A 25,249-nucleotide genomic window follows, 5' to 3' on the forward strand; every position below is an offset into this window, starting at 1 on the left:
GAAGGTGTCCCGACAGGATGACGTTCGAGGCAATTGATCGGCATCTTAGGGAGCACGAAACATTCCAGCCTATGACTCGTGACTGGGGAAGACGTAGAATGACGAGGACACCTGCAATGGACGAGGCAATTCTTCGTGCAGTTGACGATAACCCTAATGTCAGCGTCAGAGAAGTTGCTGCTGTACAAGGTAACGTTGACCACGTCACTGTATGGAGAGTGCTACGGGAGAACCAGTTGTTTCCGTACCATGTACAGCGTGTGCAGGCACTATCAGCAGCTGCTTGGCCTCCACGGGTACACTTCTGCGAATGGTTCATCCGACAATGTGTCAATCCTCATTTCATTGCAAATGTTCTCTTTACGGATGAGGCTTCATTCCAACGTGATCAAAGTGTAAATTTTCACATACAACATGTGTGGGCTGACGAGAATCCGCACGCAATTTGCAATCACGTCATCAACACAGATTTTCTGTGAACGTTTGGGCAGGCATTGTTGGTGATGTCTTGATTGGGCCACATGTTCTTCCACCTAAGCTCAATGGAGCACGTTATCACGATTTCACACGGGATACTCTACCTGTGCTGCTAGAACATGTGCCTTTACAGGTACGACACAACATGTGGTTCATGCACGATGGAGCTCCTGCACATTTCAGTCGAAGTGTTCGACCGCTTCTCGACAACAGATTCGGTGACCGATGGATTGGTAGAGGCAGACGAATTCCACGGCCTACACGCTCTCCTGACCCAAACCCTCTTGACTTTCATTTATGGGGGCATTTGAAAGCTCTTGTCAACGCAACCCCGGTACCAAATGTAGACACTCTTGGTGCTTGTATTGTGGACGGCTGTGATACAACACGCCTTTCTCCAGGGCTGCATCAGCGCATCAGGGATTCCATGCGACGGAGGGTGGATGCATGTATCCTCGCTAACGGAGGACATTTTGAGCATTTCCTGTAACAAAGTATTTGAAGTCACGCTGGTACGTTCTGTTGCTGTGTGTTTCCATTCCATGATTAATGTGATTTGAAGAGAAGTAATAAAATGAGCTCTGACATAGAAAGTAAGCGTTTCCGGACACATGTCCACATAACATATTTTCTTTCTTTGTGTCTGAGGAATGTTTCCTGAAAGTTTGGACGTACCTTTTTGTAGCACCCTGTACAAATGTAACATGTAAAGTTGCGATGCCAGGCTTCTTTTAATGTCACCATGGAGCAATAAACGGCTATATAATGTCCTGACCGACTCACCCTCTTTGGCCAGCCTAAACCGCTAAGGATAGAAACGTGAAATTTTGGAGGGGTGTTACTCTTATACTGTAGGCGTCGTTAAAGATGGGATTTTTCGAAATTTCATCCTCTTAGCGGGTGAAACAGCGGGTGAAGGTCTATCGAAAATATGTCGGTATTAAGACAACTTTGAAGCTAGACCTACGAAAATCAGTATTTGATTCCTCGGTCAGAAACAAAGAAGCACATCTTTCAGTATTTTTGGAAATTTAACCCCTATGGGGTGAAATACCCCGTAAATGTTTTCTTGAAAATAGATTATTGTTAAAGAACTACTAAAAGATTTTTAAAGCTTCATCTCTGAAATATGGTATTTGACTTCTTAGTCGAAAATGATAAATACATGTTTTACAATTTTTGAAAATTCTGCTGCTAAGGTGGTGAAATAGGGTATCAAATTTTTAAGAAATTATTTTATTATGAAAGTATTTTTAATGCTGAAATTATGAAAATTGATATTTCACACTTGGTTAGATATAAAGAAATACGCTGAAGGGCCAAAAAAACTGCCACATCTGCCTAATATTGTGTAGTGTCCCCACGAGCAAGCAAAAGTGCCACAACACGACGTGACATGACTAAAGTCTGAAGTAGCGCTGGAGGGAACTGACACCATGAATCCTGGAAGGCTTTCCATAAATCCGTATGAGTACGAGGGAGTGGAGATCACTTCTGAACTGCACGTTGCAAGGCATCCCAGATGTCCTCAATAATGTTCATGTATGAGGTGATTGGAGGCCAGCGGAAGTGTTTAAACTCGGAAGAGTGTCCCTGGAGCCACTCTGCAGCAAATTCTGGACGTGTGGGTTGTCGCATTGTCCTGCTGGAGTTACCCAAGTCCGTAGGATTGTATAATGGACATGAATGGATGCAGGTGATCAGACAGGATACTTACGCGTCGCCAGAGTCGTATCTAGAAGTTTCAGTGTTCCCATGTCACTCTAACTGCACACGCCACACACCATTACATAGTCTCCACCAGCTTGAACAGTCCCCTACTGACATGCAGGATCCATGGATTCATGAGGTTGTCTCCATACCCATAAACGTCCAACCGCTCGATACAATTTGAAACGAGACTCGTCAGACCGGGCAACATGTTTCCAGTCATCAACAATCCAATGTCGATGTTAACGGGCATGGCGAGGCATGAAGATTTGAGTCGTGCAGTCAAGGGTACACGGCTCCGAAATCCCATATCGATGATGTTTCGTTGAACGGGTCGCACGCTGACACTTGTTGATGGTCCAGTACTGAAATCTGTAGCAATTTGCCGAGTGGATGCACTTCTGTCACGTTGAACGATTCTCCTCAGTCGTCGTTGGTCCCGTTCTTGCAGGATGTTTTCCGGCCGCAGCGATGTTGGAAATTTGTTTTACCCGGTTCATAATATTCACGGTACGCTCGTGAAATGATCGTACGGGAAAATCCCCACTTCATCGCTGCCTCGGAGATGCTGTGTTCCATCGCTCACGCGCCAACTATAACTTCACGTTCAAACTCATTTAAATCTTGATAACCTGCCATTGTAGCGGAAGTAACCGACGTAACAATTGCGCCAGAGACTTGTCTTATATAGGTGTTGCCGACCGCAGTGCTGTGTTGTGGCATGCCTATACCATTTTCTTTGGCTCTCCAGTGTACTATCGACAACCAAAGTCTGTATAATATGTATCAATTATATTTATTAAATTTGTGGAAAAACACTACGAACTTATGCACCAACGATATACTAAAGCCAAACTGGAAAAATACGAACTTTTCTTGCCTGGACGGTGAAATGCTACGCCCTAGGCGAATCGAGCGCCACCGAAATAAACCAAAATGTGTCCCGGGCGGAGTATAGCGCTGGCCTGTCGCTATCGCTCCCATGAATTTCTTCTGCAGGCCTGACTGAAACCAATAGAGGGGTGGTCCCGAGCCTCGGGCAGCTGGTTGCCCTCCCGGCGGTTACAATGTAGCGCCGTCACTGTTTTTCTGCTGTTGGGTAGCGCAAAAAATAGCAGTCAGCCGTAGCAATTATTGAAGAAGCCATAAGCAAAGCATCGACATGCCTGTTGCAGTAGGGCCGTTTACGCATTGCTATAGTGTGTTCATCCTGAGATATATGAAGATAGTGACTGTCCTCGAAAGAACAGATACCGCTGATGACCGTGCAGCTTCTCTAGAATAAATGGTTATTAATTGAAACCCTCAGCTGCCGACCTGCGTTTTTGATATACTTCGATGGGGACAGCTGAAAGTGTGTGCCCCGACCGGGACTCGAACCCGGGACCTCCTGCTTACAGGGCAGACGCTCTATCCATCTGACCCACCGAGGACACAGATGAATAGCGCGACTGCAGGGACTTATCGCTTGCACGTTCCCCGTGAGACCCACATTCCCAACTGCCCACAGTCTACATATGGAATGTATCTGCATCTATATTTACATTCATGCTCCGCAAGCCAGCTGACGGTGTATGGCGGAGGGTGCTTTGAGTACTTCTATCGGTTCTCTCTTCTATTCCAGTCTCGTATTGAGGGCTCCAATCTCTCTGATTTTATCCTCATGGTCTCTTCGCGAGATATACGTAGGAAGGAGCAATATACTGCTTGACTGCTCGCTGAAGGTATGTTCTCTAAACTTCAACAAAAGCCCCTAACGAGCTACTGAGCGTCTCTCCTGCAGAGTCTTCCGCTGAAGTTTATCTATCATCTCCGTAACGGTTTCGCGATTACTAAATGATCCTGTAACGAAGCGTGCTGCTCTCCGTTGGATCTTCTCTATCTCTTCTATCATCCGTATCTGGTACGGATCCCACACCGGTAAGCAGTATTCAAACAGTACACGATCAAATGTACTGTAATCTACTTCCTTTGTTTTCGGATTGCATTTCCTTAGGGTTCTTCCAATGAATCTCAGTCTGGCATCTGCTTTACCGACTGTTAATTTTATATGGTCATTCCATTTTAAATCACTCCTAATGCGTACTCCCAGATAATTTATGGAATTAACTGCTTCCAGTTGCTGACCTGCTATATTGTAGCTAAATGATAAAGGATCTTTCTTGCTATGTAGTCACAGCACATTGCACTTTTCTACATTGAGATTCAATTGCCATTCCCTGCACCATGTGTCAATTCGTTGCAGATCCTTCTGCATTTCAGTACAATTTTCCATTGTTACAACTTCTCTATATACTACAGCATTATCAGCAAAAAGCCTCAGTGAACTTCCGATGTTGTTCATAAGGTCATCTATGTAATTTGTAAATAGCAACGGTCCTACGACACTCCCCTGCGGCACACCTGAAATCACTCTTACTTCGGAAGCCTTCTCTCCATTGAGAATGACATGTTGCGTTCTGTTATCTAGGAGCTCTTCAATCCAGTCACACAATTGGTCTGAGAGTCCTTATGCTCTTACTTTGTTCATTAAACGACTGTGGGGAACTAATGTACCTAATAGATATTTGCCCATCCACTCATGACTCGCGCCAACGAAGGTGACGATTCTCGTAAGAGTTCGGGCAACCTGTGCGCATTCTCACAGACGAAGGTCAATGGCCGGGTAGCCTTTAACTCTATATGAAGATAGTAACTGCTCTCGAAAGAACAAATACCGTTGATGACCGTGCAGCTTCTATAGAATAAATGATAATTAATTGAAGCCCTCAGCAGCCGATAAATGATGTTGATATACCTAGGTACATTACATACGTAGATTGTGAACAGTTGGGAATGTAGGTGTCACGGGAAACGTGCAAGGGATAAGTCTCTGCAGTCGCGCTATTCACCTGTGTCCTTGGTGGCTCAGAAGGGTAGAGCGTCTGCCATGTAAGCAGAGATCTCGGGTTCGAGTCCCGGTCGGGGCACACACTTTCAGCTGTCCCCATCGAGGTATATTAACAACACCTGTCGGCAGCTGAGGGTTTCGATTAATTATCATTCATCCTAAGAATAACATTAGACCGTGTGTTCTTCGGCGTTTGCTTGAGTTTCATTGGATTTCGTTCCACGTGAACCGGAAGCCAAGCTGTGTGCGTTACAGTCAAGTTCGATCGTAAGGATACGTCTTCTGCTGTGTTACACGCACATACAGGATGAAAAGTATTTAAACTGAAAAAGTCTGGGAGGTTGTAGGGGTCATCAAAACAAATATTTTCCCCTAATATCAATTTTTTCCTATTAGGAGTATTTAAACCGGTAGAGGAAGATTTCTCTGGCGGCAAATTAATGACACCAACAAACACTTTTCAATTTTTTTTATGACCAAGAGGCAACACATTAACACAACCCAATTTCAGTTACAGTAGATGTTCGAAAATGCCTCCATTGACATGTAAACAAAGGGTACACCGTCGGATCATGTTCTATCTAACACGGGCAGAAACCCCAGGAGTATCCTGAATTGTTCCTGCTGCACCTACTATCCGGGCAACCAGAGCCTCTTCTGATGCAACAGGAGTTGCGAAAACAAGGTTGCGCATCTCTCCCCGCAGAAAAAAGTCCAGAAGGGACATATCTCGGGATCGAGCAGGCCATGGTACAGGACCACCTCTGCCAATCCACGTTTCTGGGAACCGTCGGTCCAGGAATCGACGCACACGACGACTGAAATGTGCCGGCGCCCCGTCATGTTGGAACCACATGCGTTGTCTTGTAGCGAGCGGGACGTCTACCAGCAATTCTGGCAATGCTCTGGCGAGAAAATTGTAATAGTGCGTCATTTAATGGCCTAGGTAGCAGATACGGCCCAACAACACCGACCCTCACATTAACGAAGAACCGCACTTGATAAGAGCTATTAACTGTGGCATGTGGGTTATCCTCACTCCAAACATGCGAATTGTACATGTTGAAGACTCCATCAAGCCCGAACGTTGCTTCATCGGTGAATAACACAGAGGATGGAAATGTAGGATGCATTTCACACTGATCCAGGTACCACTGCGAAAACTGTGCTCTGGGTGGATAATCAACTGGTTCCAGGTTGTGGACACGCTGTAAGTGAAATGGACGTAACACTTGCTCTCGAAGGACTGTTCTTACATTCGTATGATTCGTCATCATGTTACGTGTAATTGCACGAGTGCTGATTGAAGCATCCAGCTCTACATGCTGCAAGACAGCTTCCTCAAATTGCAGCGTTTTTACCGTGCGACGGCGCCCCTGTCCAGGTAATCTGCTAAATAACGCCGTCTCACGCAGACGTTGGTACACTGCAGCAAAGGTCGTATGATGCGGGATACGGCGATTAGGATATTGTTGTTGATAAACCCGCTGTGCAGCTCGTCCGTTGTGGTGCGCTACGTAGTACGCACCAACTATATCAGTGTACTCACTCCAGGTACATCCTCCATTAGTAAACAGAGACAATGCACTACCACACTGGTGGACAGCAGTTGCCTACAACTGAAGCGTAATACGCCCTCTAACAACTGAAGATCGTAATACGGCCTCCAGCTGTTTAAGTAATCCTCATAGGAAAAAATGACATTAGGGGAAAATATTTGTTTTGATGTCCCCTACAACCTCCCAGAGTTTGTCGGTTTAAATACTTTTCACCCTGTAGACTGAGCGATAATGCAGGACAACAGCTTTAACGCCGCACTGACCAGCCAGCTGGTGCAACTAATCAGCAATGATGTGAGCAGTTGCAGTTCAGACGTAAAACAAGAAAATCATACGAACAATATAGCTTCCAATGTTATATAATTTTTAAAGCGAATGAATTAATATTCGGTAAAACACCGCTATTACATGTTTGTTAGGTGAACAGACGTAAATCATAAAATGCTCTCGTTCTCACGCAACGCAGTATTCCAATTACAAACAAGAGTAATAAAAATTCCTGACTCAAACACAGGGTAATTTTTAAGAGCGAACTGCGTGTGATGCAAATACATACTGCAGGGGGTTTCGCCATATTGCTGATACTGACGCCACTGAAGCTATAAATTACAGTTCAATCGTCTGGTAATCTCTTAGCTCCTTTCTTATCCGATTTCCAGAAGTACATTTCAGTTCTGGAACTGCCATCTGCTACGCTGATAACGAGTCGGTCAACAACAGAATCCACGAAGTCACCCAGGCGGCGCATTTTCTCCTTTTATGACGTGCCGTTCTATATCCTGCCACCGTTGGGCAGTGACGTGTGAGAAAGCTGCCTGGTTTAGTTACAGTACGTCTGGCAGCTTAATAGTCTTTTTATTTCCCGAGACAATCCGTACTTTGTTGGGTTCACATTGTAGTGGTACAGTGGAAAAGATAAAGATGCGGCATTTGTATGGTGTGCTCGACGCAGAGAAAATGATTGCATTCCGTGACATATCACACTGTTACGTATGAGGCTACATCTGTGGTATAAAACAATGGACAAGGTTCGAATAAAGAGAATCTGGTTTTTCATTTTTGACTTAACATTAAAGTGTTATATTTGCTTAATTTAAGCAAGCTTTATTACACTACTGGCCAAGTAGTAAAGCGTTTCTGAAGAAGAGAAATTTGTTAACATCGGGTATAGATTTAAGTGTCAGGAAGTATTTGTATGGAGTGTAGTCATATATGGAAGTGAGGCATGGACGATAAATAGTTTGGACAAGAAGAGAATAGAAGTTTTCGAAATGTGGTGCTACAGAAGAATGCTGAAGATTAGATGCGCAGATCACATAACTAACGAGGAGGTATTGAATAGAATTGCGGAGGAGTTTGTGACACATCTTGACTAGAAGAAGTGGTTGATAGAACATGTTTTGAGGCATCAAGGGATCACCAATTTAGTATTGGAGGGCAGCGTGGAGGGTAAAAATTGTAGAGGGAGACCAAGAGATGAATACACTAAACAGATTGAGAAGGATGTAGGTTGCAGTAGGTACTGGGAGATGACGAAGCTTGCACAGGATACAGTGGCATGGAGAGGTGCATCAAACCAGTCTCAGGGCTGAAGACCACAACAACATCCAAGAAGAAATGCAGATGATAAACGGGTATCAATTGAACAAATATATTATACTAGAACTGAAACGTGATTACATTTTCAATTAGTTTGGATGCATAGATCGTGAGAAATAAGTACCCGGAAAAACCAGCTCTGGCCGAAATAACGGTCTTGATACGCCTGGGCATTGAGTCAAACAGAGCTTGGATGGTGTGTTCAGGTACAGATGCCCACGCAGCTTCAACACGATACCACAGTTCATCAGGAGTAGTGACTGGCGTATTGTGACGAGCCAGTTTCTCGGCCACCATTGACCAGACGTTTTCAATTGGTGCGAGATCTGGAGAATGTTTTGGCCAGGGCAGCAGTCGAACATTTTCTGTATCCAGAAAAGCCCGTACAGGACCTGCAACGTGTGGTCGTGCATTATCCTGCTGAAATGTAGGGTTTCGTAGGGATCGAATGAGGGTAGAGCCAAGGATCGAAACACATCTGAAATGTAACGCCCACTGTTCAAAGTGCCGTCAATGCGAACAAGAGGTGACCGAGATGTGTAACCAATAGCACCCCATACCATCACGCTGGGTGATACGCCAGTATGACGATGAATACACGCTTCCAATGTGCGTTCACCACGATGTCGCCAAACACGGATGCGACCATCATGATGCTGTAAACAGAACCTGGATTCATGCGAAAAAAAAATACGTTTTGCCATTCGTGAACCTAGGTTCGTCGTTGAGTACACCATCGCAGGCGCTCCTGTCTGTGATGCAGCGTCAAGGGTAACCGCAGCCATGGTCTCCGAGCTGATAGTCCATGCTGCTGCAAACGTCGTCGAACTGTCCGTGCAGATGGTTGTCGTCTTGCAAACGCCCCCATCTGTTGACTCAGGGATTGAGACGTGGCTGCATGATGGTATGCATTTCTCCTCGTTACACGAGGCATCACAACAACGTTTCACCAGGCAACGCCGGTCAACTGATGTTTGTGTATGAGAAATCGGTTGGAGACTTTCCTCATGTCAGCACGTTGTAGGTGTCGCCAGCGGCGCCAACCTTGTGAATGCTCTGAAAACCTAGTCATTTGCATATCACAGCATCTTCCTCCTATCGGTAAAAATTTCGCCTCTGTAGCACGTCATCTTCATGGTGTAGCAGTTTTAATGGCCAGGAGTGTAATAATCTTTCGAAAAATATCGATATTAAAGAATTTATGTTGAAAATGAAGACAGGAAGTCTATGTACAATATGAAATTACAAACAAGAAGACAAACATTATAAATGAAAAATGATGATGAATTTTACAATTACGATGTGAACGTATTTCAAATAGAACGAAAAACGAGACTTGAACCAGCGATTCATGAACTGCACCAGATTCTATATCTGCTTGTAATGTCTCTTGCAGCGGTCTCTCTGCGATATTTTCAGAAATTTTATAAATTATATAACTCAGTACATATCTCGAAATAACTCTTCTTATCTTACCGATTCCTAAAATTTAATATACGATAATTATCAATGCAAAGTACTTTCAAGCCCTAGTATTCCTTGGAGCGTGCATTTACTCCATGGTATAGCTTCTCTGCTATCTACGTTTTCTCTTATGAAGAGAATGATGGAGGTCTAGCCGATTAGCCGTGAAAGAACGATGATGTATATGTATGTATTGTTGAGTTAGTCGCCATCTTGATGAGATTCTGTATGAGAAGGAATTTAATACATGAACTAAACTAAAGTAAGTGTGTTCGCGTATTATTTAACTGATTACTATTGACAGTGTCTGATTACTACGCTGTGTTGCACGGGATCAGTGGAGAACGTCTGATTTACACTGGACGAACCTGCCGTTTTGTACGCTCAAGATATCCAGTTTATTACTTTCAATAAATGAGCTAACACGGTGTTACCAGCAGTTCTCCGGTCTTCCCCATGTGATCACCGAAAGTTGTAAGGTGTCAGGCAAATCCAACACCTTCCATGAAAACCCTGACATGATAAGCAAATCCAGTAGTATGTCACATAGGTCCGAATAAATCATGACATTAAATTAACCGAAGTAATACGAGTAACGAGTGCGCAAATGGAATACCACAGACTAACACAAGAATGCCTAAATGCACGTCATACCTTCCCACCGTGAGACAGACACAGTTCCGAGGGGAGAAACGAAAACAGAATCTGAGAGCAGAACCGTGTTAAGCTGAAGGCCCTACGATAAGGGAGGGACACCCATGTCGCCAGCTAACCGCTAGGACCACCCCCAGCCCATGTTAAAAGTTAGAGCCCTCCAGAAGAACAGTATAGATCTTACGATAACACTAAAAGGACCACACCAGCTGCAAGTTTTAGCGTGAGACTTTTTCGCGTCTCTGTTACGTTGCAACCTTTAAAACATTGCCCCACCACGAAAAGTATAACGTTTCTCATTGGATAGACAGAATTTTTGTAGGCGGAGCTTAAGGTTAACATTGAGACCCTGATTGGTCAGATGAAAACACAGCCAGATAGTTTTTTTTTAACCAACTTCGGTAAATTGTAGTAAGAAGAAGTTAGGAGAGAGTTGCTTCTGAGACAGCGAGGTGAGCGGAGCTGTGCTGCCCGCTACCCCCTGAGGAACACCGACAAGGTAATGAACGCACGCGATGCCGCATAACAGCGCATAAAGCTTCATTCAGAACTGCCGAAGTCTCATCTGTTACACCCCCTTTTTTGTGTAATACTAGTGTCGATTGTCAATTAAAGCTCATGGTGTTCTCATTTGCCACTTGAAGTAAAAATGTGAAACGCGATGATTTTTCAGTTATATATAGTTATTGAGAAGCCACATCAGCCACTGTAATTTACGACAAGTTAGATAAGTAATTAAACATAATTGAGGGTCACTGTAAACCATTTTGATAGTTTTCTCTCTTGTGAAACTTAATTTAAACCTAGATTATAGATGGAGATATGGCATAGGTCATCCTTCCATCCATTGTAGAACTTGGAAAACCATTCAGGGAATATTCGTTCACATTTTTGTTGAACGCAGTTGGTTTTTACCATCCTGTATTAAAACATTTCCTTTTATCGATAGTGCAATTTATAAACAATGTTTTGTGAGTAGAATAAAATTTCCAATGGTAAACTTAATTGCTTTTTCTACGTTATTTTACCAGCTAACTGAAAACAGGAAAGCCTTGAACCCCTTCCACTAAATTTAGTTAGTATTAAGATTCTTTTACAGGAAGTACAGTGGAGCTGACGCTGAAATCATTAAGTATTTGGTTATATCATCGCTAGTCTCACTGAACTCTTCTGAACTCTACATGCCATGTGTGGTCTGGCGTCTCCTTACCAGCAACAGGACCCAGGTTCAAATTAGTCAATTCCCTAAAAAACACGCTCAGAGCGTCGTTGCGCGAAAGTGGTAGGGAGACACGATATAGAACAAACAGAACCACGCAGAATGTTAGAAAGTTAATAATTATTACAAATGTTTCCAGGAGATCGACTGACAATTTTCGTCGCACCGAGACTTCGAAATTGCTTCACTGCCCTGTGGAGTGTACGTTAAGCTCAATTTAATCAGGATAGAACAGTATTGAACTGTGTGAATGTGATAAGCCTGCTTTGTGAATGAAAATTCCCTTAATATACGCATGTTTTTTACTATCCTGATCAGTGGAGCTAAATCAGACCAGGTTGAGAAAGGTTTTTAAATTTCAGATCCAACAAAAAAAAAAAAAAATTAAATGCTACACTGGCAGTTCCGCTATGCAGCTAATGTGCATTTGCACCTCAACTGTATCAAATACAGTTCCTCAGAAAATTTTAACTCCAATATTTTTCTGTAATTTTGTGACAAACATCAAGAGCAACTTATTTATCGGCATTTTTTAACAGTGTCCCACACGCGTGTATCAGCTATGGAGCAGGAAGCAGCCTCTGCCTGGCTGGAAGCAGTTCATCGGCACAACAAATGGGCTTCTAACCGCCAGTTGTAGCATGGCTACTCGCAGTACGGCTGCACCTACTACGTCAAGAGGAGTACGCCATGCTCCGGAGCAGGGTGCATTGTGGATCACCTGCAACAATAAACAGAATTGGTCACCTTCATGCAATTTCAGACTTTAGCAGGCCGTACTTCTACTCAAATGGAGATATCTTAAAACAGATTCCACGAGTGTATTCCCGAGGAGGAGGCGGTTCAAAATGACGAGCCACATGACCCCCTTCCAATTTGAAATGCGTAACCCAAATCCAAGATAGCGGACTTAAAGATGGCCGCCGCTGTCCCATCGCTCCTATAAGTTGCGCCCCCGCCTACAGACACCATTATGATTCCTCACATTGTTCTATTTTAGTAGGGGTGTATCCAGACCTTTTCCTCACTATGTATGTACCGGGTGATCAAAAAGTCAGTATAAATTTGAAAACTTAATAAACCACGGAATAATATAGATAGAGAGGTAAAGATTGACACACATGCTTGGAATGACGTGGGGTTTTATTAGGATGGCGCTCCACCCCATGTTGCGAGACACGTGAAAGATCTTTTGCGCACGTCGTTTGGTAATGATCGCGTGCTCAGCCGCCACTTTAGTCATGCTTGGCCTCCCAGGTCCCCAGACATCAGTCCGTGCGATTATTGGCTTTGGGGTTACCTGAAGTCGCAAGTGTATCGTGACCGACCGACATCTCTAGGGATGCTGAAAGACATCTGACGCCAATGCCTCACAATAACTCCGGACATGCTTTACAGTGCTGTTCACAAGATTATTCCTCGACTACAGCTATTGTTGAGGAATGATGGTGGATATATTGAGCACTTCCTGAAAAGAACATCATCTTTGCTTTGTCTTACTTTGTTATGCTTTTCTGATCAGATGAAGCGCCATCTATCCGACACTTTTTGAACTTTTATATTTTTTTGGTTCTAATAAAACCCCATGTTATTCCAAGCATGTGTGTCAATTTGTAGCTCTCTATCTACATTATTCCGTGATTTATTCAGTTTTCAAATTTATACTGTCTTTTTGATCACCTGGTATATCAATCGTTGTTACCCATGCGGTAATGATTGGGCAATAACTAGCTGCATTTTCTGTTCAACGCTGCGCTTCGGAATTGATGCTTTATTTCCATTAACTACGGATCATTAGGTACATGTGTCACAAAAGTTTTTGTACATTAGAGAGTGCAGGTACCTTACAGAGTGAGCCTGGAGGTGGCTCACCTAGGGATGTCATCTGTCCCGACATATCGTGATCGTTACCCTTGTGAACCTTCTTCTCTCGACATCTCCACAAGACCCAATTTTATCCCGATTTTGGAAAACACTGTTATGACCTTTGTTCAAGTATTGAGGTAACGCCATCTGTTAGCGCAACATATAAAGGCAACCTCAGATAGTTTTATTTATGTCAACAAGTTTATATTGTCAAGGTCTTCTCACAAATGGCGTTGCATGTTGCGTACCCTGTATCGACTGTCTGGATCTACCGCCATCATTTGAGAAAATACCAGACTTTTCGAGTAGAACGGTGCTGAAACTATTTAACTAGTGCCACGCGGAAGAATCGGGCAGTTCCCATTTGAATAGCGATCTGAGCAGATGATTCTTTCTACACTAATACGAACAACGAGTGCACTTTAGTAAATTTTGAAGTGTTTACCGTGGTTATGTAGAATGTGAAGTTACGGCAAGAAAAAAGGAATAAAAGTGAGATAGTGTTAACATTTTCATACTTCTTTACCTCCTCTGCATTACTACAGATGACGTGTCACTGAGCACATTTGTTCTGTGCATGCAGTACACCTGAGGTGCCTAATTGTTTCCACTGCCCTGTGTGGGAGACGTAAGTTCTTGTAAACTTCACTAACCTGTTGTCTTCATGATGATGATGTCCCCAGCGCAGAAAACAGCACGCAGGTAGTGGATTCTTTTTCTTGAGACTGAAATTAACTTCGCAAGGAATAGCTGCTACGAATAAACTATAACTCATTTGGGATGCCACTCGCATTTTTATTGATATAGACACGAGAAACTATTCTCGATCACAACGTATTGAACATATCTTTTCACAGTCACTATATCTGGCTAAAATAACATGAAATACATCCTGCCACAGACAACATGTCTGTCTACTGGAACGGTCAGAACTGGAGAGCCGGACTGCCCTAGACACTTCGCGCGCCAAGCCAGCAAGGCGTGACCCGAGCGCCACCGAAGTGCAGCGGCAGTAATATCGTCTGTCTTTTGTTTTAGTAATACTTTGATTTTAATAATTTTGAAATGACTGATAGCTGGCTGGTGAGAGATGTTTATTTAAAAAAATGAAGTAATGTGGATGACAGGTTTGATTAATAATGGCAACTAAAGTTTAACGTTTTGGCGCCCTACCGGCGAACACAGCAGCCAATCACAGAGCAGCAGCATCATGCAGGCGGTCTTTCTCACGGGAATGGTACCGAATCTAACATCTGTCACCGGTACCTCATCCCACATTGCGTCATCTCTATGCTTCTTGCATCTCCACTGCCCTGGGAATAGCTTCCTGGAGCCTAATATGATGGCTGAATAAGCCAGAAATATTACAAAGTGTATAGTGAGATATACTGCGATGACTAAAGTGTTGCTGTTTATCGTCTAATAAACCTATCATAGCTTACAAAAATTACTGTTCTAACGCAATTACCGTACTAACAGCAACAGTATCGGTTGCGTGTCGAAGTGCGCGTCATTTACGACGCCGGCCGAGTTTAGGTTCGTTCTGCGCATCTGACGTCACAAAGCACAGTCAGCCAATGAACAGAGAACGACGTTGCCAGAGCACGACTGCAGTGCAGAGCACGTACGAGTGTTTTCAGTTTTAGAAACGTTCAGTGATAAATAAAGTAATTGAACAAAAGCAGTGTCTTGATAGCAGACTTTCTTTTGTAGAAAGTTTGGATAAAGCATTCTTTATACCAATTGCTTCATATTCTATTAATTAATTAAACCAAGTTAGCAATAAGCCTCCTAACTCAGGCGAGAGTAAGGAAAGGTGTTTGTATCATTCTCACTAACCGCTTTTTCGCAATAAAGAACAGCGGTAATTGTTTACTTCCTATTGTACTTCGACTAAACGTGAGTAATTCATAGCCATACCAACAGTGTTTGTCGGTATTTTGCGTGACATTTTAAAGTCCTCTCGGAGTTTTAATGAATGACGAGCTGTTTTAGTGTAATGATTAAAGTGTATAGCTGCTAAGTGAAAGGTTCCGAGTTCAAATCTTGTTCAGTGCTTAATATTTTCCTTATTTAAAAACGATATCGAAGTGTCTTGCTTCATGAATTTTATTCGTTTGAATGTAATTTTTTTAAATTTCTAGTGGCAATTAAAATCGACCATACGGATAGTATACCCTATAGACTTTTACCTGTGCCAACTCACCAAAATTTCATGCAATGATTTACTACATCTAATGCTGCACAATAACTGCGTTGAACATCGAAACAAAATTAAGTCATTTATGGGGGGAAGGTATCGGTCAAGAATATGTGTAAAAATCAAATTTTTTGGGCCAAATAGTTTTTGTGAAATCGTATGATAAAGTGTGTCAAAACAGTCGAAACACCATGTGTCTGCACAGGCGAGCAGTGCAGTGATAAAATCGAGCACAGCGACCAATGCGGGGAGCACGTCTCTGTAGCAGCGAAAGGGTTAATGCGGCCGTGGTGGCTTTACTTAATAAACTGCGCGCTCCCCCCTAAACCTAAGTTTGCGAATTATACTATGGCGCTGCTTCTCTTGGCGAATGCAGCTGGCAACGCAGCAATCTCCCGCGTCTGGGTGGGCGTGCGCGAAACGCCAAGATAAAAGAATTGAACTATAGTTCTGCAAGTTTCGCAGGAGAGCTTCTGCGGATTTTGGAAGGTTGGAGACGAGGTACTGGCGGAATTAAAGCTATGAGGACGGGGCGTGAGTCGTGCTTCGGTAGCTCAGTTGGTAGAGCACTTGCCCGCGAAAGGCATAGGTCCCGAGTTCGAGTCTCGGTCTGGCACACAGTTTTAATCTGACAGGAAGTTTCATATCAGCGCACACTCCGCTGTAGAGTGAAAATTTCATTCTGTTATCGAGCATGTCTGGGATGGCTTGCAACGTGCTGTTCAGATCCACCCCCTCGTACTCTTACAGGTTTATGGACACCCGTGCTAGATTCATGGTGTCAGTTGTCTCCAGCTCTACTTCAGACATTAGTCGAGTCCATACCACGTCGTGTTGCGGCACTTCTGCGTGCTCGCAGGGGCCCTACACGATGTTAGGTAGGTGTACCAGTTTCTTTGGCTCTTCGGTGTATATGAGACTAACTTTGGTGAAACATGAGTAAAGAAGATTTCCACAAGGAAGTCAAAATAAAGTTCAGAACATGCCCAAACGGTAAACGAAAAATTTATGACGTACCGGAAGTCACTCCGAGGGTCGTTTACTGCTGCTGCAAAGGAAAACAGTTTATATTCCATTACTCATACATTCAAGATTTTATGGCTGCTCAGAAATGCTGAAATTGCATAAATAAAGTACAAAATCGCTGTGTACTGTCTTGCGGAATCATGGTAAGTGTAGTACTATGAACGTATTTCGACCAGTCATGCGGCAATCACGTTTTATCACAACTACCTGTTTACGCGAAACGACGTCGGGGAGTCGTGAAGTTCGCGTACACGTACCATTGTTTGCCAGTGTTATCAGGAATTCCATTCAAGCGACGAGAAGGCAAGGCCAGTGCTGTGTGAGGCTGGCTCGATTACACTTCAAGTTCTGGTGCAGTGCAACAGACACAACAAATACAGCAGCACCGTAAGTAGAAACGCAGATTTCGTGCAGAATCGCGAAGCACTGTGTGTAGCCCGTCCTAGTCTGTGCAATTCATTTACATTAATATCAGCTGCTTACAGAGAAATAGTTCCTTCTCTAGCAGTTACACCTCTACGAGGTGTGTTCAAAAAGTAAGGTGACTTCATATTTTATCAAAAAAATGTTTATTTATTCCTCGATATTCATGTTGTCCCCTTCAAAGTAATCCCCGTCATATATCATATACTTGGGCCACGCTTCATCCAATGCACGAAGCACTTCTCATAAGCACTTTTTGATATATCCCTGAGTACTTCCAGCGATGCAGTTTTTACATTACTGGCCATTAAAATTGCTACACCACGAATATGACGTGCTACAGACGCGAAATTTAACTGACAGGAAGAAAATACTGTGATACGCAAATGGTTAGCTTTTTACACAAGATTGGCGCCGGTGGCGACACCTACAAGGTGCTACATGAGAAAAGTTTCCAACTGATTTCTCATACACCGCCGTGCAGGATTCATGGTGTGAGTTCCCTCTCGTGTAAGGAGGAGAAATGCGAACCATCTCGTTTCCGACTTCGATAAAGGTCGGATTGTAGCCTATCGCGATTGCGAATCCAGGTTCTGTTTACAGCATCATGATGGTCGCTTCCGTGTTTGGCGACATCGCGGTGAACGCACATTGGAAGCGTGTATTCATCATCGCCTTACTGGGGTTATCACCCAGCGTGGTGGTATGGGGTGCCACTGGTTACACGTCTCGGTCACCTCTTGTTCGCATTAACGGTACTTTGAACAGTGGACGTTACATTTCAGATGTGGTACGACCCGTGGCTCTACCCTTCATTCGATCCCTGCGAAACCCTACATTTCAGCAGGATAATGCACGACCGCATGTTGCAGGTCCTGTACGGGCCTTTCTGGATACAGAAAATGTTCGACTGCTGCCCTGGCCAAAACATTCTCCAGATCTCTCCCCAATTGAAAACGTCTGGTCAATGGTGGCCGAGCAACTGGCTCATCACAATACGCCATTCACTACTCTTCATGAACTGTGGTATCGTGTTGAAGCTGCATGGGCAGCTGTACCTGTGCACGCCATCCAAATTCTGTTTGACTCAATGCACAGGAGTATCAAGGCCGTTATTACGGCCAAAGGTGGTTGTTCTGGGTACTGATCTCTCAGGATGTATGCACCCTAATTGCGTGAAAATGTAATCACATATCAGTTCTAGTATGATATATTTGTGTAATGAATACCCGTTTATCATCTGTATTTCTACTTGCTGTAGCAACTTTAATGGCCAGTAGTGTATTTGCTCAGTTTTTGAAAATCTTCGTCTTTTCACAGGCCTCTTCAGTATTGGGAACAGTAAAAAGTCGCAGGGGGCAAATCCGGTGAATATGGTGGCAGAGGCATGATTGTCATGTTGCTTTTGGCCGAAAAATCTCTCACAAGCAACGATGGATGAGCAGGTGCAGTGTTGTGATGCAAAAGCCATGAATTGTTTTCTCAAAATTACGTATGTTTTCTGCGTATTGCTTCTTAAAAACGGTGCATCCGTCAAGGTAATATACCTTGTTGACCGTACGTCCGTGAGGCAAAAATTCATCATGCACTATGCGAGGGTAATTGAAAAACAGAGTGAGCAAAACTTTCAGTTTTGATCGAACTTGGCGTGTTATGTTCGGTATTGGCTCTCCGGGATGCTTTCATTGGGACGATTGGGCTTTTTCGACGTCGTAACCGTAAACCAATGTTTTGTCACCACTTATGACCCTTTTGAGCAAATCAGGATCATCATTGCTTTTATTCAAGAGCTCCTGAGCGATGCTCAAGAGATGGTTCAACTGATCAAAATTGAGAAATTTTGGAACAAACTTAGCTGACTCATGTGTAGTTCCCAAAATATCCGAAAAAATTGCATGACAGGAGCTGACCGTTATGCCAGCCAACATCCTCAGCAACTTCTATTACGGTAATTCGACAATTTGCCTCACAGCTCCGAATTTATCGTCTGTTGTTGATGTGTGGGGCGTCCAAAACGAGGTTCGTCATTGGCATCTTCTCGGCCATAGTGGAAGAGCTTGTACCACTTGTAAAGCCCGCCCGGCTAGCCGAGCGGTCTAACACGAACTTTGAGTTTGGTTTTTGGGGATTTTGTTCACTCTTTATGGGTTTAACAAAAATAGTTAATATTCATAAAGTTCATATAGGCCTATTGTAGGTGTAAGCTCCCAAGTAGAGTGTTTACTTTTCGGGGGTTAAAGGTAGTAATTAATAGATTGAGCTGTTTTTATTTTATGCTGCACGAAGTTTTGAATTATCATTTATCGAGGATAACCTGTTTAGAGTTCAAGGAAAACTTTTATATGTATTATTAGTTTAATTTGGGCAACGGCCTTGCCGCAGTGGATACACCAGTTCCCGTGAGATCACCGAAGTTAAGCGCTGTCGCGCGTGGCCTACACTTGGATGGGTGACCATCCAAGCCGCCATGCGCTGTTGCCATTTTCTGGGTGTGCTCAGCCTCGTGATGCCAATTGAGGCGCTACTCGACCGAATAGTAGCGGCTCCGGTCACAGAAAACCATCATAACCACAGGGAGAGCGGTGTGCTGACCACATGCCGCTCCTATCCGCATCCTCAGCTGAGGATGACACGGCGGTCGGATGGTCCCGATGGGCCACTTGTGGCCTGAAGACGGAGTGCTTTTTAGTTTAATTTGCCTAACAACTACATATTGTCACTTGTTTTTGATGTCACTGAACTCAAATCTGTAGCTAGATTTTCAAAATTCATAGTCGCTAATCCAATATGGTGGACCTAAAATTATGCTTTGACCAATTTTCACCAAACTTTGATAAAAAGAAGTGTGTTCCTGGAGAGCAACTCCCTCGCTCTTGTTTGCCAGAAAAGCCCTTCTGGCTGAGCTGGATCTGCTGCGTTCTGCAGACTGAACTCCACCTGTAATACCAGAGGCCATATCATTTATATGAATAAGGAACGGGAGTGGCCTCAACAAGGATCCCTCTGGCACCCACCCCCCCTCCCCCCATTTGACTGTGCCCACTCACACCCCCACATCACAGCCATTCTCAACACTGTGCATAATGATCTTTTGCCGTCTGTTGATAAAGTAAGAGGTGAACCAATTGTGAGCTACTCCCCGTATTCTGTAACGGTCGCACTTCTGGAGCAATATGTTGTGATCAACGTAATCAAACGCCTTAGTTAAATAAAAAAAGATACCTATCGCTCGAAACATTTTCTTTAACCCATCCAGTACCTCACAGAGGAAAGAGAATATAGCATTTTCAGTTGTTAAATCAGTTGTAAAGCCGAACTGTACATTTGATAGCAAATTATGTTAAATAAAATGATCAGTTATCCTTATATACACAGCCTTTTCAATAACTTTAGCAAATACTGATGGCTTAGAAATAGGTCTAAAATTGTCTACATTCCCCCTTTCTCCCTTTTTATAAAACTGCTTTACACCGAATACTTTAGTAGTTCAGGAAACTGACCATTCTTAAAGAAAAAAATTACAGATATGGCTAAATACAGGGGAACCATGAGAAGCACAGCACTTTAATATTCTGCTAGGCACTCCATAATAACCATTAGACTCCTCAGTCTTCAGTGATTTCATTATTGACTCGATCTCCCTCTTTTCGGTATCAGAGAGGAGTGTTTCAGACATCGATCAGGGAAAGACATTAGCCAAGACAGTTATATGATTCTCTGTAGAAGTTACGTTTTTATTTAATTGACCAGCAATGCTCAGAAAATGATTGTTTAAATACTGTACATATATCTGATTTATCAGTAACAGAAATATTTTTACTACGAACTGATTTTATATCGACGACATTGCGCTGCTGAGCAGACACTTCCTTCACAACTGACTTTACGGTTTTAATTTTATCATGTGAATTAGCTGTTCTGTTTACATTATCTTTTCCTTCCTAATAACACTTTTAAGCACCTTACAATACTGTTTGTTGTTGTTGTTGTCTTCAGTCCTGAGACTGGTTTGATGCAGCTCTCCATGCTACTCTATCCTGTGCAAGCTGCTTCATCTCCCAGTACCTACTGCAACCTACATCCTTCTGAATCTGCTTAGTGTACTCATCTCTCGGTCTCCCTCTACGATTTTTACCCTCCACGCTGCCCTCCAATGCTAAATTTGTGATCCCTTGATGCCTCAAAACATGTCCTACCAACCGATCCCTTCTTCTAGTCAAGTTGTGCCACAAACTTCTCTTCTCCCCAATCCTATTCAATACCTCCTCATTAGTTACGTGATCTATCCACCTTATCTTCAGTATTCTTCTGTAGCACCATATTTCGAAAGCTTCTATTCTCTTCTTGTCCAAACTAGTTATCGTCCATGTTTCACTTCCATACATGGCTACACTCCAAACAAATACTTTCAGAAACGACTTCCTGATACATAAATCTATATTCGATGTTAACAAATTTCTCTTCTTCAGAAACGCTTTCCTTGCCATTGCCAGTCTACATTTTATATCCTCTCTACTTCGACCATCATCAGTTATTTTACTTCCTAAATAGCAAAACTCCTTTACTACTTTAAGTGTCTCATTTCCTAATCTAATTCCCTCAGCATCACCCGATTTAATTTGACTACATTCCATTATCCTCGTTTTGCTTTTGTTAATGTTCATCTTATATCCTCCTTTCAAGACACTGTCCATTCCGTTCAGCTGCTCTTCCAAATCCTTTGCCGTCTCTGACAGAATTACAATGTCATCGGCGAACCTCAAAGTTTTTACTTCGTCTCCATGAATTTTAATACCTACTCCAAATTTTTCTTTTGTTTCCTTTACTGCTTGCTCAATATACAGATTGAATAACATTGGGGAGAGGCTACAGCCCTGTCTCACTCCTTTCCCAACCACTGCTTCTGTTTGTAGTGGGTTAATGTAGCTCGATTGTGACTACTTCTGACATTTCGACACAATTTCCCACTTTATTGTACGTGATATACTTATCCCACTAGTCAGCAATCCAGGCTGCCTTTTACTGCTAGTACCCTGTTTAGAACGTTCTAATGGAACGTTCTAATGGAACCTTTAGTTCTAATGGAAAGCAGCTTTCGAAGATCATGAGATATGTGTTTAGTCTGCAATTCCAGGACTGTGTATCAACCCTTCCTCTAACTCGAAGTGTTAAAATTTGTGCATCATTGTCTGAAAGGCGATTCTCCCTTTTACTAACACAATGCCCATCTAGTAATGAAGAAAGAATAAAAATCTTGTCTATGCTATGCTACCGATCCCCTGCACCCTGGTTGGAAAAAACGCAGTTTGCATCAGATCATATGAGTTTAGGAGATCTACCAACATCCTTTTTCTTGCTCAATCATATACAAAATTAATATGAAGTCACAAGTAATTTTTGATAGTTCCTACAAAGTGAACCAAGAACGCTCTCTGCCTTGAGAAGAAATGTTCTGAAGTCAGAGTTGGGGGATCTATAAATAACAACAATTAGAAGTTTAAACTTCCTGGCAGATTAAAACTGTGTGACCGACAGAGACTCGAACTCGGGACCTTTGCCTTTCGCGGGCAAGTGCTCTACCAACTGAGCTACCGAAGCACGACTCACGTCCGTTACTCACAGCTTTACTTCTGCCAGTATCCGTCTCCTACCTTCCAAACTTTACAGAAGCTCTTCTGCGAAACTTGCAGAACTAGCACTCCTGAAAGAAAGGATATTGCGGAGACATGGCTTAGCCACAGCCTGGGGGATGTTTCCAGAATGAAATTTTCACTATGCAGCGGAGTGTGCGCTGATATGAAACTTCCTGGCAGATTAAAACTGTGTGCCCGACCGAGACTCGAACTCGGGACCTTTGCCTTTCGCGGGCAAGTGCTCTACCAACTGAGCTACCGAAGCACGACTCACGTGCGGTACTCACAGCTTTACTTCTGCCAGTATCCGTCTCCTACCTTCCAAACTTTACAGAAGCTCTTCTGCGAAACTTGCAGAACTAGCACTCCTGAAAGAAAGGATATTGCGGAGACATGGCTTAGCCACAGCCTGGGGGATGTTTCCAGAATGAGATTTTCACTCTGCAGCGGAGTGTGCGCTGATATGAAACTTCCTGGCAGATTAAAACTGTGTGCCCGACCGAGACTCGAACTCGGGACCTTTGCCTTTCGCGGGCAAAGTCTCGGTCGGGCACACAGTTTTAATCTGCCAGGAAGTTTCATATCAGCGCACACTCCGCTGCAGAGTGAAAATCTCATTCTGAATTAGAAGTTTAGTTGCACTAAATTCAACCGCACCTGCGTAACATGCAACTAGCTGTTCAGTGCAGTGCCGTGATACGTCTAAGGACTCAAATGGAATACTGTGTTTTACGTACAAGGCCACTCCCCTACTCCGCAAGGAATTCCTTGGAAAACGGCCAGCTGATCTGTGTCCTCGTAAAGGAAGCCTCTGAATTGTCAAATTATTTAAGTGGTGCAGCGATATACCAATAACACCAGAGATGACATTGTAAGCAATTCACTAACTGTGTCTCTAAAACCTATTACATTTTGGTGAAATGTGCTAATTACTTCTCTGGTCTGGCCTTGTAACATCAACCCAACACCATAGCCGTGCTGGTACAACGAACAGCTGAAAGCAAGGGCAAACGACAGCCATAACTTTTCCCCAGGACATGCAGCTTTATTGTGTGGCTAAATCATAATGGCGTCCTCTTGGGTAAAATATTCCGGAGGCAAAATAGTCCCCCATTCGGATCTCCGAGCGGGGACTACTCAGGAGGACGTCATTATTAGGAGACACAGAACTGGCATTCTATCGATCGGAGCGTGGAATGTTGTATCCCTTAATCGGGCAGGTGGGTTAGAAAACTTAAAAAGGGAAATGGATAGGTTAAAGTTAAATATAGTGGTAATTAGTGATTACAAATTATAAAATCAAGTAAGGGTAATGCAAGAATAGGTTTAATAACGATTAAAAAAATAGCAACACGGATAAGTTACTTCGAACAGCATAGTAAACACATTATTGTAGCCAACATGGACCCGAAGCCGACGCCTACCACTGTAGCACAAGTTCACACGCCATCTAGATCTGCAGATGATGAAAAGACTGAAGAAACGTGTGATGCGATAAAAGAAATTATTCGGATAATTAAAGGAGACGAGAATTTAATAGTGATGGGGGACTGGATTCCGATAGCAGGAAAAGGAAGAGAAGGAAAAGTAGTAGGTGAATATGGACTGGGGGTAAGGCATGAAAGAGGAAGCCGCCTGGCAGAATTTTGCACAGAGCATAACTCAATCATAGCTAACACTTGGTTTAAGAAAAATGGTTCAAATGGCTCTAAACACCATGGGACTTACAATCTGAGGTCATGACTCCTCTAGACTTAGAACTACTTAAACCTAACTAACCTGAGGACATCACACACATCCATGCCCGAGGCAGGATTCGAACCTGCGACCGCAGCGAATGCGCGGTTCCTGACGGAAGCGCCTAGAACCGCTCGGCCACAGCGGCCGCCTTGGTTCATGAATCATGAAAGAAGGTTGTACACGTGGAAGAGGCCTGGAGACACTAGAATATTTCAGGTAGATTATGTAATTGTAATACAGAGAATTAGGAAGCAGGTTTTAAATTGTAAGACTTTTCCAGGGGGAGTGTGGACTTCGGCCACAATGTATTGGTTATGAACTGCAGATAAAAACTGAAGAAACTGCAAAAAGGTGGGAATTTAAGGAGATGGGGCCTGAATAAACTGAAAGAACCAGAGTTTGTAGAAAGTTTTAGAGAGAGCAGAGAGCATTAGGGAACGATTGACAAGAGTGGCGGGAAATGAATGCAGTAAAAGAAGAATGGGTAGTTTTGCGAGACGAAATAGCGAAAGCAGCAGAGGACCAAATAGATACAAAGACGAGGGCTAGTAGAAGTCCTTGGGTAACAGAAGAGATATTGAATTTAAATGATGAAAGGACAAAATGTGAAAATGCATTGAATGGAGCAGGCGAAAAGGAATAAAAAAGTATCGAAAATGAGATCGACAAGACGTGCAAAATAGCTAAGCAGGGATGGCTAGAGGACAAATGTAAGGATGTAGAGGCTTATCTCACTAGGGGTAAGATAGATACTGCCTACAGGAAAATTAAAGAGACCTTCGGAGAAAG

The 25,249-nt window shown here is 43.3% G+C and overlaps 1 protein-coding gene and 1 non-coding gene across 2 annotated transcripts in view; one reads left to right on the forward strand and one right to left on the reverse strand.

Moving 5' to 3' along the window:
• Positions 1–3,546: 3,546 nt before the first annotated feature.
• On the reverse strand, positions 3,547–3,620 carry Trnat-ugu (transfer RNA threonine (anticodon UGU)). Its single transcript has one exon. It is a non-coding gene; the product is annotated as a tRNA-Thr (tRNA).
• A 13,370-nt stretch (positions 3,621–16,990) lies between these two features.
• The window catches only part of LOC126291992 (luciferin sulfotransferase-like), a 99,206-nt gene continuing 90,947 nt past the window's right edge, over positions 16,991–25,249 (forward strand). The window contains exon 1 of the mRNA XM_049985764.1: positions 16,991–17,051. The gene's annotated coding sequence lies outside the window, so the exon portion shown is untranslated. The remainder of the gene's footprint in view (positions 17,052–25,249) is intronic.

Source organism: Schistocerca gregaria, chromosome 9, assembly GCF_023897955.1.
Source record: "Schistocerca gregaria isolate iqSchGreg1 chromosome 9, iqSchGreg1.2, whole genome shotgun sequence".
NCBI lineage: Eukaryota > Metazoa > Arthropoda > Insecta > Orthoptera > Acrididae > Schistocerca > Schistocerca gregaria.